This window comes from Psittacula echo, assembly GCF_963264785.1.
Source record: "Psittacula echo genome assembly, chromosome: 10".
NCBI classification, from domain to species: domain Eukaryota; kingdom Metazoa; phylum Chordata; class Aves; order Psittaciformes; family Psittacidae; genus Psittacula; species Psittacula echo.
The window spans coordinates 18800366-18814887 of record NC_137741.1 but is presented as its reverse complement, the minus strand read 5'-3'; positions in this window follow the sequence as shown (position 1 = coordinate 18814887).

Here is a 14522-nt window from a genome sequence, read left to right as displayed (position 1 = left end):
CGGCTCAGGAGCTAGGGCCCGCCCGGGGCCCCAGCCCCGCTCTGGTGAAGCCGCTGTCCCTTTGCCATCCCCCGCCGCAGGCAGTGCCGGCCGAGCGCATGCCTCCCTCCACCACAGCATCCGCAGCTCCAGTCCCCGTGAGGTACTTTGTGACCCATGTGCTGCTGTCACTGTGCTCCAGTTCACATAGTGTCGAACGACTGTTCAGCTGAGGGAGGACTGAAATGTGCCACGGCTCCGTAAAGTCTTTGCACACTGAAAAGCATTCCCACTTCCAGGGTTTATCCCACAGCAGCGCGTCCCTGTGCCCAGTTATCCTCTGCCTTGTACTGCACCGTATACGGGCTGGATCCAGAGAACTCCTTCCATTGAGCAGCAGTGGCTCTGCCGCAGCAGCTCAGCAGCACACCATCGCACCCGTTGTTATCTACCAAATCAGACAAAGAGACGAGGAGTGACTCATTTCAACCTTTCTCCTCTCCCCAGGCATTCTTTCCCTCTCACAGACACACACGTTTCTATTTCACCTACTGCTGCAGCACTGGGAGCTGTGCACAGATCAGAGAGCAGCTCTGCTCTGGAGCCAGGCTGAGAGAGCTGGGCTGGGTCAGCCTGGACAAGAGAAGGCTCCTGAAGGGGAGACCTTAGAGCAGGTCCAGTGCCTAAAGGGGCTGCAGGAAACCTGGAGAGGGGCTTGGGACAAGGGCCTGTAGGGACAGGACAAGGGGAATGGCTTTAACCTGCCAGAGGAGAGACTGAGATGAGCTCTTAGGCAGAAGCTCTTCCCTGTGAGGGTGCTGAGGCGCTGGCACAGGGTGCCCAGAGAAGCTGTGGCTGCCCCATCCCTGGCAGTGTTCAAGGCCAGGTTGGACACAGGGGCTTGGAGCAAGCTGCTCTAGTGGAAGGTGTCCCTGCCCATGGCATGGGTTGGAACTGGATGAGCTTTCAGGTGCCTTCCAAACCACCCTAGGATTCTATGATTTGCTATTTCACATACGGCAACACAGCTCTCACCTCTATGTTCACCCCTCAGGACTGCTCCCAGCTGAAGCTCACACAGGGAAAGGACTGGAATCTGGTGCAAGCCCTGCAAAGCTGGGATCAGGGTGCGGATGTACCATACCAATCTGCTCTGGGCACTGCACACCATTCTCTGCTCTGTTGCACCCTTCCCGAAGCCTCCCACCTCAGCCCCACATCTCCCTGCTGACACAAAGGCCCACTCTTGGCTGCTTCTTTGCTCTCTGCTGAATAAATTTCCTTCTAATCTCAATAAAGCCTCCAGGATTTGAGCCCAACCAACACACATAAATCATTGGCTTTGGCCTAAAAGTCAGCCGATTTAGCTTTGGCAGATTTGCTCTGTCAGAGGTCACTGGGAAGCTGAGATTTACTAAAAACACTTGCTTTTTCTTGCCTTTGTGGTCAAAATCAAGTCCCTCGGTGACACTCCAACACCTGCTGCTCTTTTATGAGGAGAAACCACTATGCTTCTGGGAAGAGGTAAGTTCCTGTGGTTTACGAGGCTTTTTCTGCCTCTGATGTCACTAAAATCCCTGAGTAAAGAAGACACCGACAACCAGCATCCTGCACAGAGCAACGCTGCTGCACTGGCTTAAATGAGCTTTGTGGGGTTCACTGGGGGTGTTCTGCCTCATGTCACTGCATCCACTGCTTGTCTTTTTCTTACCAACTATTTGACTAATGTTTTGCTGCCACTGTATTCATAATTTGTTATGGTTTCATTGTTATTGATAAAACCTCATTTTTGTCTCTTGAAAAAACACCATAAACCTCTCTAGATGTTGGATGGCTTTCCAGGCTGGAGGATCTACTTCTCCATCCAGGTTGTATATGCTGCTGTCTGCTAAACTGCCTATAGTTAGTTCCTGGGACTGGACCTGCAATTGGGCAAGGAATCTGTGGTGTAGGATAGGGAATACCTGAAATGGGCAAAGTTTGGGTGAGCCATTTCTGAAACAGACCTTGAAGCTTTGTTAACTGAGTTCCAAGACTCACAAGGTCTTTGAGAATCCCCTGACCAGTGCAGTTATGTGGAGAGCTGAAATGCAGTGATTCAAGTCCTTCTCTGTGCAGACTTCAATGAATTCATGTGTACTTGCAGACAAAGAGAAAGAAACCCCATGCACTCCACCAGCGACGGGCAAATGGAAAATACCCCAAGGATTTTGCTGTCACAGTGGTTTCTGTTTCTTAGTGGGAAGAAGTGTGGTGGAGCCACAACTTTGTGCTGTCACTGACACTGAAGATGGCTGCAGGAAAGCCTCACATAAGAGAAAATGAAGCAGCAGACATCCAGCACAACCAACACATGCAATGTCATGGAGCATCCCTCTTCCAAAGGTAAATCCCTGGTGCCAGGGGCCACATCCTGCCCCTAGGAAGCCAGCTGTAAACCACAAGCAATAGTACAAAGATGTGGGGAGGGAAAGGCTAGAGGGGAATTATAATCTTCAATGCCACAGTGACAGAGGCAAACCGGGTCTCTGTGGTCTCTTCAGCTCCAGTGAAGGTCTTGTGCTTTCGAGAGGCTCATTGTCAGCACTCTACAAACTACAAAGTGTCACCCTGGTAACTCCTAATTCTGCTTCAGCACAGATTGTTCTGCATGCTCTCTCATCTGCAGAGTTTAAAGGATGAAGCTGTCACTGGGGAAATGTTCTGATTCCGACACTCTTGAGATAGATTGACACAAAGAAAACACGGTTCATTAAAATGGTGCAAGACGTTGTGATTCCTATTTGTATGGGAGGTTCAAGACACGTTTGTTTACAGGCAGTTCCCGCAATTAGATCAATGTAGGAATATTCCCCCATGGAATGTGAAGTGCAGCATTTCCCAGTTTCACCTTTTGGCTTTCATGGCTACCCTCATTTATAATAGAGAAAATAAAGCAAACACCAACCATCTACTATTTTAATGACTGTCAGATAGTACTGGGGAAAGCTGCACTTCAGCTCTCTGCATCCCTTTCTCTGGGCTTGACAACCCCTCAAAATGGGTTTGAAATGTCACCAGAGGGGGGGAATGTTTTGACACAGGCTGGAACTGGAGATCCTCTCCCTGCTTCCAGACCAGGGGATACCCCTTTGGATAAATCTTTGCAGATATACAACCTGAAAGCAAGAGTCTATCTGCAGAGGCATTTGTGCTGACCACACACATCACAGCCCCTGAGAGTAAGCACTGTTCTTCTGTGACCTTTGGATGTGAGAAACAGGAGCAGTAACCTGGTTTTCTCTTTGAAAGGCTGTTGAAACCAGGAGCCTCATTTGACTTGGCACAGAAGTGCCTGGTTTAGAAATTCCCTCAGAAACAATTGTTTCAAAGGAAGCAGAATTCTGATAAAGGAGGTTTTGTTGCCTCTATCAAGGTGAGTTTCCTTGGTTTCTGTGAGCAGTTTCATCGCTTCCATCTGCAGGGGTTTTGAAGAGCACTTGCAGAAGCGATGTCCACCTCTAGATGGTGTGTTTGACTCAGAAGAACTTCATGTCTGGGCCTTTACATAACTTCTGCCCTCTCGTCTGAGGTTACAAACAGGCTCCAATCAATCCACACGGATTTTAGTAGCTCCTTGTTTTCTTAACGTGAGAATCTGGCTGCAGTGTAATGAGAAAATAATAAAAATATGTTATTTAGATGCTTCAAAAAGGTGTATTATATGGCACGTTTGGTTTGGCATGTGAGGTATCTACTATGTAACATATCTACCATGTAACTGATAGCATTGCATGTCTTCTGGTTTCATTCCTGTGTTAAATAAATTAAAACAATCTACTTTCTATCACATAAAGTGCCCCTGCTCTGTACTTGAATGTAATGACAGAGTGGGTACAAAGATGGTAACACCCCAAGGCTGAAATGGTGACGGTGATGTAATAACTAACTCCATCCACAGTATTTATACTTCTTTTCCCCGGACAGCATAGAACAGAGCTATGAAGAGCTGGTGGAAATAAAATAAAGCATTTTAGCAAGTGTGTAACATTCCTACAAACTCCTGGAGCTCTTTGAGAGCTGTTGGCTGCTTGTGCAGATGTTTCCTGTCTGGTTTAAGATGCTTTCTCTGGGGCATGCTGCCCAAAAAGCCAAAGAACTCTTTCCAAATCTTAATGAAGATTTGAAACCTTTCTGGGAGGCAGAATGAGTGATCCTGACATGCTCTTCATGTCCCAGGCCCCTTTCAGGACATCACAGCTGCTTTAGATACGTAGTAGGATGGCTCAGGACAAATAATAATGATGATGACTATCAGATCCATGTCATGGAGAACAATTACAACTCCCTGCAGCCTGAGCTTGCACCTTAGCAAGCACAGCTCTCACCATGGTGGCAAGAGGCAAGAGGTAGAGATTTGCTTTGCTATGGGATGTGCAATAACTGGGCAGTTGCACATTATGTGTGTATAGGGCTGCACTACAGACCTTGAAGAATTGCTCCATGGAAATGCCTTGGAAGGATCAAAACCTGATCTATCATTGGACTTGTGATTTTATATTATATTGATCTTTATATTATTGGACCTGGTATTAGTCTGGAGGAAAAGTGTACAAAGGTCTGTCCGAGAAGAACAAACATCCCAGCTTATGGTACTCTGTTTAAATTCTCTAATACCCTTCAGTACTGAGGAGTGTAAGTAAGCAACACACCCTGGTTAACCAAATAGCCAAAATAGAGTTTGTGGCTTACTTGAAACAGACAGTGGTTTCCTTCTGAATGTCAGCATTTCCCTAACTGAGGAACAACACAAGAGAATTTAACCCCCCCAGTTTTGATCACTTTAGAAAAGCAAGCTAAAATGTTCTTCACACCACAGGTAAGGAAATTGCTCATGTCGACTTCAATAGGCCCAGAATTTTCCCTGTTATTTCTAACCTGAAATTGATGCTTCTTGAAGTGTAAGAAAAGGCCTTGCATGGAATCAACTTTTCTACTGCATTATGAGTAATACCCACTGCTTTTATTTTACATCTCAGCAATAGAACTTCCTTGTAAATAAGGGTTATTTCCACTAAAAGGCTATTAAGAAGTTAGCTTTGATGCTGAGGCTACAGTCTCAGTTCCCAAGTGTAAAAGAACACTTTAGGTTATAAATAGCTTTGTTATGTCTGCCTAAATACCCTGTTTTCTCCAGGTGCAGCCTCGGGAGGAGGGAAGCCACAACCTGGGCTGCTTCACTGCAGCGTGCGGCATTTCACGCTCCTCTGGCAGGTCCCTGACAAAAGGCCACCAGGCAGGAATGAGTCTTTCATGTGGTTATCACAGGGTGTTGCTAGAGGGTTTCATTTAGCTACTAGTAGATTTCTCCTCCTGATTGCTGAGAGGGCCATAAATGCCATCAGAAGTACCTCTCCCACCAAGCCCGTCTCTGGTTTTGCTTGATGTGACCAGGGCTCAGCAGCCACATGGTTGGTTATTGCTGGGTCCTGATTTAATGCAACATTCTCTTTCATTGGTTACAGATGCAGGAGGTGGGTGTTGAGATTCATTCTTACATCATTTGGGAATTTTCTTTTCTTCAATTTGTATCCCCCAGTGTTAGCGTGGATGTCAGACATCCCTGACACAACACAGGAGCCAGCGGGAAAAGACAGCACTCGGAGCCTTCTCAGAGGACTCTTCTGTCCCCCTTCTGCTTTGTCTTGGCCTCCTATTCTTCAACTTCTCACCTTTTGCTGGCCTCCCACTTCCTTCCAGCCTCCCCCAGTTTTGGGCCTCCCATTCACTCTCTTAGGGACCCCAACCCCTCCTGACATCCAACTCTCTTGCAGCCCCCACTGCCTCCAGACCTCAGACTATGTTTTGGCCTCCTACCCCTTTCTGGCCTCCTGGCCTTCGACCCCACTGTCCAGCCTCACACTCACCACAAGCCTCCAACCCCTTTTCTGCCTCCCAGACCTTCCTAAACTCCCACCTCCTTTTTCAGCTTGCCACCCCTCTCCCAGCCTCCCATCCTTTTTCAACCTCCCACCCCTTTTTAAACCTCCCATCCTTTTTGGCCTCCCTCCCCTTCTGAGCCTGCAATCCTGTTTCCAGTCTGGCACCTCTATTTTCAGCCTTTTTTACAGCCTTTCACCCCTTTTTAACCTTCTCTACCTTTTTGGCCTCTAAACTCCCCCTTGTCTCCCCTCTGTGTTTAGGGCATCAGGAAGGGCAGCACCACAGCTGGGCTATTTTAGATTCTGCAAAACACACCTGAGAGGCTGTTGATCACATTTTTTAACAGCAGGTTGTTTGCGAGGAAGCTGCTGAGAGCTTTTGCACTTGGAATTTAATCAGGCCCAAAATATTCAGAGAAGCCTCAGCAACAGCTCTGCTCTTCTCGTCTGTCAGCCGGGTGTCTGTGCAGGCGAACGTGGGGAGAAGTGGTAGATCTGCTCACACAGATACATCACCTCTGACATTAGCCCCATCCTCTTGCTCTCCCCTGGCCCCTGCTATGGCTTAGCATCAGCTGTAATTGTTATTTCAGGTTAAAAGCCATCATGTTCCTGGGAGAGGGTGCTGCATCCCATGGTTGGGGGTCCTACCTCACCTGGATCAGTGGCACAGGGCAAGGAGAGCCCCATAAGGGCAGCTTGCAGAGGGCTGGCTGGTGTCTCATCTCCTTTTAGCCCTGGTGGCTTGGATTAAGCCTTCAAACTGGATGTTTTCAGCCCACATGTTGATGCAACATCTTCTTCTCCAAATTCTCCCTGCCCCATTCAGCCCTTTGGATCACTCTGGCTAGGGATACATTGGCTCTTTTCACACACAGAAGACATGTTTCAAGTTTTTTCATGCACAAAGAAACGCATTTCCCAAGCCATGTGATTATTGTCAGCTTTCTATAAAGCAGGGGTGAGAGAGACCATCTCACATCTACCCCAGTTTTATCTCAGACTCATATAAAGTTCAAGCAATTAGATTTGCAGGACAAACCTTAACATTTGTCCTCCCATGCCCTTACCTATTTTGACAGTCAGCTAAGGGAGATGAGTTTAATTTGTTATTCCAGCAACGCTGCCCGTTAACCTTGGCTCCTCATTTAGGATAATGTTTAATCACAAGCTTAAAAAGCCTTGAAAGGAGTCATTTTTATAAAGGATAATCTGAGCCATTTGTCCCCTTCAAGGCCTTGGGAGTTAACAACAGGGACATCTGCAAGACAGTTATTGTGGCAATCAATCCCAAATACAAATAACTTGATAATTCATAATAGACCCCCACCATCAAATTGTACTGTGCTATTGTTATTGATCTCAGTGCTTCTTACGTGTGTTACACTCATTTCTAACAGCCTAGCTGGCCTTTTCATTTATTTACCCGTGCTCATCAGATTTAGCTCTGGCTTGGTACTGGAAAGCTTATGAAGCAGGCAGGATCTGTCATTTGAATTATTAACCCAATTCACTGGGTGTTACAAATCTGCATTAGGAACTAACATTTATCCACATCAGAATGATAAAATCCTGTAGTTCAGAGGTCTTGATACCTACAATTGTTTTGTCTTTTCAGGCTTCAGAGTCCCAGCCCAAATTGTAGTTCTTGCCCTGAAACCATTTTCTCCCACATTAAGTCTGTCACAGAGAGAAAAGCCACCAGGCTCTTACCTCACCTTCATCAGCACCTCTGAAGCAACACTCGAGCACAGGTATATTAAGAACCAAAACTGTAACCACCCAGTTTCTGCTCTGGGTTCTTTTATAACATCAGAGCTCTCAACATACCTGAGGAAAAGAGCCTCAGCTTTGCAGGGGAAGGCTGCAGCCTTGTGGTCAAAGGGTGCAGAACTGGAAACCCAGAAACAGCCCTGCTCCCAGTGGACGTGAGGGCATGCAGAGCTGTTGGCTCTGGGAACACTGCTGGAAAGGGCAGAGGCATGAAGATGTTGTGATTTCTGGGTGCAGAGGCAGTTGCTCCTACAGCCTGAGGGCATCAGCATCCTGAGTCATGCAGCAGAGGCAGCTTGCGCAGGGAGTTTGGTTTCTGCATTCCCTGTGTTAGGGCTCCTGTCAGGTTTTCCTTGCTAAACAGTTTCAAAACAAGACAGGCATGGGGCAAAAGGCCTCCAAGAAACGTGTGAGGTGATGCCAGAGGCCTCACAGGTGACTGCTGCTCTTGCTGAGTGAGAGCAGAGGTGGTATGGGGAAGGGTGTTGTGTTGTGATCCTCGGATGAGCTGAGAAAACAAGGTCATTGGGGATGCTGGTGGCTTGGTGCTGGAGCAGAGCTGAGCCCTGTGCAGCTCGAGGGAAGTTTTAAAGCAGAGCTCCATGCACAGCTTCTCAGCCTCATCCTGACTTTCTTCTTCTGGATTAGGAGGCTTCATGCAAACCATCACTTCTCAGAGGAGTCAGATCAGGTGCTTACTCAGGAGGATTCAGTGATCTGCGATTTGACCAGAGAGAGAGACTTATACAAACACATCCCTCAGAACAAAGGTCTTTTTCCCAGCCAGTCTCCCTCCCTGGTTTCCATCTCCCACCAGACAAGTGCTGTGCTCCCGCTCCCTTGGCATTTCGGAGGGGTGGGCTGATCCCCGCTGCTGTTAGCAGAGAGGGCTTTTGCTTCAGTCCCCATGGAAACAATTTGGAGAGTTTTTGAGCTGGTGTAGCATCGCTGCGCTGTGTTTTGCCTTCCTTTTTGCTTCCATCAGGAGAGCTGCAAAGCTTTAATGCATTAATGTTTGAAAAGCACTTTGAGGTCCTTGAAGAAGGTGCTACAGAGGAGCAAAGTGTTATTAACTCAGATTAACTGTTTCTGTTTTGCTCTGGAGTCACAGCTGTGAGTGTTCGCTGTGCCTGGTGGAAGACAGAATAAGGGAGCAGGGTCTTCTTGTAATGATGGACTCCTGGAGAGCTCTTCTGCCAGCACATCCCTGCTGCAGAGTCACCTCGACACCGATGGGAACTCTGAGCAAAACTTGTGTGACTGCAGCCAGGCAGGGAATATGCTCTGGAAAGCTCAATAGCATGGTTTACATAGGCAAAATGGAGGGAATTCCTGAGAAGAAATGGCACCACACGGTTCCTGTGCTCTGGATTGCATCTAGACAGCAGGACAGACCGGTGAGAGCTCACAGCTCTTTGCACAGCAGGGGGAACTGGGGATCCACTGCTGCCTCGGAGGTGAGAGTCACACCCCAAAGGCTCTGTTAGAGGATGCTATTTACTGCCATTAAAATATCCAGGCACTTCAGGGGTGTATATCCACTTAAGCCAGTTGCAATTAGGATGCCAGTTTCTGCTCCTGATTTCAGTGGTGTGAATGCAGAGCTCTCTGGAATAGCTTGGAGCAGATCGCACCCCGATGCTGTGGCAGGGTAATACCACATACTTGTCTGTGATTCAGGAATGCAGCATGCTACAGCCTCAGGGATTTTGCATTTCCATTCCCTACCAAGTGTCTCAGCACCTTTCAGATATCTGCAGCTCTCCAGCCCCACCTCATCTCCTGCTGAGCCCATTTGATGTTGGGAATCACTGCACAACTCTGGGAACTATTGTAGCTATGGATTGGGCCCTATTGTCCCCATCCCTCTCTGCTATACCTGCACCCCATAGGGTGGGTCCTCTGCAGAATCCTCTCCAGCTTCTAGATGTATTGGCCTCTCCCTCACTGCAAGTCTGCAGCTGCTGCTGCAGCTTCCTGAGGAGCCTGACAGTGGGTATTTTGCCTGGGCTGGCTTTTTCCTCCCCTCCTTCAATTCCAGGGGGTGGGGGGGTTGGTGGTGTTTATTTTTAATTATGTTTTTCTTTTTAATTAATCATGGGGCTTTTTCAGGAAGCTACAAACAATAAACACAAGCTAAATCTGCTCTGTGGTGGGTATGATGAGCCCACATTGCCCCATCTCTGCTCTTACTTCCAGCAATGATTACAGAAGCCTGTTTTAAACTGCTTGTTTTAACATTTAAAACAAATCTGCTCCCATATGTGCTGTCTCCAGTTCGGTGGGATCAGCTGAAAACCAACCATACCAAAATATGAAGGGGTGGATTTCCATCTCTGTCAGGTCCTCACCTGCAAGGCTGCCCAAACCCCAGTAAGGGAGAGGCAGTAGGACACAAGCAGGGTGAGTGCAGCCAGGATGGGCCCTTTCTGCCACAGCAGTCTCAGGTCAGCTTGAGCCATCCATGAGCACACCCTCACTTTATCCTCCTCTTCCCATTCCCTTCCAGCCTCTGCCCTTGCTGCTCATGGCCCTCTCCTCTCCGCTGAGCTGCACCTCTGCCTGTCCTGTCTCAGGCTCTCCTTCTCCCTTCTGTACATCCTCTTGCTGCCATGGCTGTGATTCATAAATGCCTCAGAGATACCGGTCTGAATGGAAAAAACCTAACCAAACATCAGGTTGTGCTGCTCTGTACATTTTCTATAGTGACTCACAAGCCTGACCAGATAAACTCCCCTTCCCTCTCACTTAGTCACTCTCTCCCTCCCAGATAGGCTTGTCTGACTCCACGCCTGCCTTATAATGACTCTGTTTTCCTTGCTGTTCCCTTTCCAGCCTGCGCTGTGCAGCGGAGCTTCAGGATGCAAAGTTCTCCCTCGTTGACCCGTTGCACACAATGAGGAGCAAAGGAAAAACACTGACTGCAGCAACTTTGCCTATGGAGAAACCATAAAGCATAACTGCACTCTCACCCCCCCCTTTCTCCGCTTGGGCTAAGCCCAAATTACTTTGTCATTGTGGCGAAACAAATAAGGCTTCATTATCATTACCATCCTGATGGGAGTAAACAAGTTTATTTACACTTGAGCACTGCTGAAGAATCAAGTCATAGAGGAAAGTTCAGGGTAGGTGGTCTGTCTTTGTCATTAGGGACAGCTTTTATAGAATCACTGCCTGCTCGGCCAGACAGGCTGCTATTCAGGCAGGCCCGGGTTAATGAAAGTACGGTGTGTGCTTGTTAAAAGGAGGACTGCAACACTTGTAATCATGGGTGGTCACATTTTTATTTAATGATACCTATCTTCCCTTTCTCCAGCATCTGCTTGTAACCCTTTGCCTCCCACTCGCCGGTCCCTATGCAATGGCTATGACTCCCCAGGTCAGATCTGGTACCAGGTCCAGCACCAGCTAAACCCACTTAAAAAGGCACTTTTATTATTAAATCATCTTTTCATGAACAGCCCTGAGATTCTGACAAAGCAAAAAGCCCTCAAAGGGCCCCATATGTGAAATCACTGCAGCTAAATCAATAATAACAGGACAACTGCAAACAAACTTGTGGGAAGAAAGGGCTGCAAAGCAGGTCTGCTGCCTTTCGCTCAAGGACTTCGAGTGCCCCCAGTGATAAATCTGTTGGGACAAGGATACTTCAAAGCCAGAGGCTGAACTCTGTTCTCACTTGTGCGAGTCTCACAACTCGTGTCAATGGAGTTACACACAGGCAGGAAGCTCGGACCTGCTGTTTTCTCTCTGCAGTGAAAGCCAAAGGCAGCCATGATGAGGAAAAGCATCTCTTTATTGTGACATGACCTTGCTCAAGTGCCCGTACAATCACATTACACTAAAAAACCTGCCAACATCTCCCAGCTTTCCTGCTATTTCTGATGACTGACCAGTCTGAACTGCTCACACCTGGGTCGTGGGGAAATTCAAGCTCAGGTATATGTGTTTGCATCTCCTGGGTATATAAAAGAGCTTCACGGGAGGATGTACACACACAATGGCAGAATTCACTATCACTCACCTACTATTTTCCTCTGCCTGTTGCAGGCTGTTTCTCCCCTCCGTGGTCATGCACGGAAGGTTTCTCTGTGTGTCTACCAGCACATGTCTCCGCACAGTCATTTCTGAAGTTTGAGATGGCTTTTGGCAGTGGAGCAGAGGTGTGAAGACACTGAATGTCTCCAAGCTTTAGAAACCCCACAGCTGTGTGAGAAGCTGCCGCTCCAGTATGTGTGAGTTATCACCTGTCACTTCGGTATCTGATTCATATACATTTTCCAATGGCACTTAGGAATGTAAAAACTCAAATTACAAGCAGTTTTGGGAATGAGGAAGATTCCGTCCTCAATTAGACTTTGCATCTGCTGGCTGCCCTCATCGGTTTAGGACAGGGAAAGCAAAATGCTTGAGGCAAAGCTTTGTGCAATGACATTACTTAGCTGCAGCACATCTCTTGGTTTCCTTACCAGGTCAAGGAACACCTCACAAAGGCTCCTGCTCTGCTGTCACCTCATGCATCCCTCACCCAGGACAGGCCAAAACTGTTTGTCCCCACATCCCTGTCTAAGGCCTGGAGCAGGAAGAACTGCCACTGATAGAGAGGAAAAGGAGCAACATGAACGTGTCACTGCCTGTCCCGGTGCTCCCAGCGCTCTCTGGCCCTATTTTAACCTTTGTTTCAAGGTATATTTATTATTCTGGAGGAAACAGCCCATTGGCTCTGTGAGTTATGATAAGAGGGTGAATGATGGACTTCCAAACACAGGGCATCCTGAGCCCCTGCATATTTCAGGTTCAGCAAGGAAAACTCAGGTAGCTAAAGGTATAACTCAGTGCTGCTGTCACAAGTCTGTGGGAATTCACTTCAGCAAAGCCCCCATAGCTCCCTTGTGCCAAAGCCAAGCCAAAAGACCACCATGGACTGTGGAGGAGCTTGGCAATAGCTGCTCTTCTTGAGGAGTGACCAACAATCCCCTTCCCTTATGCTGCACAAAGCAACAGATGGAGATGGCTTTTACATTTCTCTTCAAAGCTAAATGCATTCTGGAAAGCACAGGAACACTGGTGGTGATAGCATCACCAAGGGGTCTGCTAGGGCCAAGGGGGTGTAAAACCTGCCCAGGGTGCCTGGGCTGCAGTAACTACTCTCCACACACCTCATCTTCAATTTATATGTGCAAACCCGGGGTGTGAAGGCATGCATGGCAGTCAGGGGGAAAGGCTGCATGAATAAGGTAAAGCACCAGGGGAGGGGCGTGAATGAAAGCATTGCTGAGGCTGCAGGTGACAAAGAGGGCAGAGTGTTGCCTCTGCAATAGAGGATACAGATATACTTGTTAAATAATGTGCTGAAACAACACGCAGAACTGATATCCCTTGCTTGAAAAGCATGAACCTCTCCAAGCACTTTACACATATTACCAAGCTGCCCATGGAGCCCTGCTGCTGTCCTCTGTGGGAGGCAAACCAAGCTGCAGAGGGAAGGATCCCATTTCCAGATGATGTCCCTGAATGTGGCAGCCCAATACGAGCCCCTTTTAACTAAAGGGTTTGAAAGGAGATGAGCATTAAAGGTGGTTTAACACAGTGATAGGAACTGTCTCACTGTGTACCCAGCAGGGATTAATTCAGGTGGGGAAGACTGAATGTGAATACATGAACCTCTCCCTTTATTTACTGCTCTTTGCTCAGAGGCAGAAGCAAACCCAAGCAGGAACAGCCAAGGCACCCCCTGAGCTCTGCAGTCACTAAAGGCATCTCTGGGTTCTTTCCTCCACCTTTTTTCTTTCTTTTCTGCCCTTTTTGCCATCATTTGCAGAAGGCAAAGAGCAGTCACTGACCATGCGAGGGTTAATGAGTGAAAGCTCTCACCCTGCTACAGCCTATGAGTCCTGATGTCACCAAGGTGCTGCTGCATGAGCTATCCCAGATCTCCTGCACACTGCGGGACTGAGGACTCACAGGCTGCAATTACAGGGTCTCCAGCGCCCTCCCACACCTTGCAATGCCTTCACATGAGAGCAGCACCAAACTTACCTGTCCCAGGCTCCTGTAGGCCCTTGCTCACAGCCAGGCAGGGCTCATTCCCTGGCAGGCAGCCGGGGCCATGCGGGATGACCGCTCCCAACAGAGCCTCCTGCAGCACAGGGATTACACAGGGTGGGAAGCTGGGTTCTGTCGGCTGCCCCAAAGCAGGGGCAGAGCGGTCACGTTTGCAAGCAGGTGTTCACAGCCAGGTTAATTTGATGCCTATCTATAGCCAGCTTGATGATGGGCTTCAGTGCAAGGATGGGAGGACTTGGAGAAGGAAGAGCATGAAAACAGCTTCCCCAGGATTGCTTCTGCCTGGGTGAGCACCCAGTGATGCTCCTGAGGCTCTTTGGGGCAACCCCAGACCAACACCAGCGCCACAAGCTTGGTCCTACCCTAGTTCCCAGGGTGGGAGCAGCTCTTGGTTGCTGCTCTGTAAATCAGGTGCAGGTAAAAAGGGCTGTTTCAGAGGGTGTGAGGGAGTGATTAAGCTGATGTAAAAGCCGCAGTTATCAAAAGGGCTTTTGCAGGATGCTTTGGGCCTGTTAGGTCACTACTCCTTGAGATGAAGCTCATCTCCATGTACACAGGTGTGCCCCAGGGGATTTGGGTGGCAAAGCCCCAGAGGCTCTGGGCACAAAGCTGCATCCCCCTGAGCTTCCCCAGGGCCAGGCTGTTTGGGTTGCAGCACAGCTGCCCCATGACCATGAGCAGGCTCTCACGGTGCTGTAAGCAGGGTCTCCTCCAGCATGTTGTTGTGGAGCTGGTTGTGAGCTGATGTCATGGGAGGCTCTGCCTGGGCTGGCACAGGCAGGC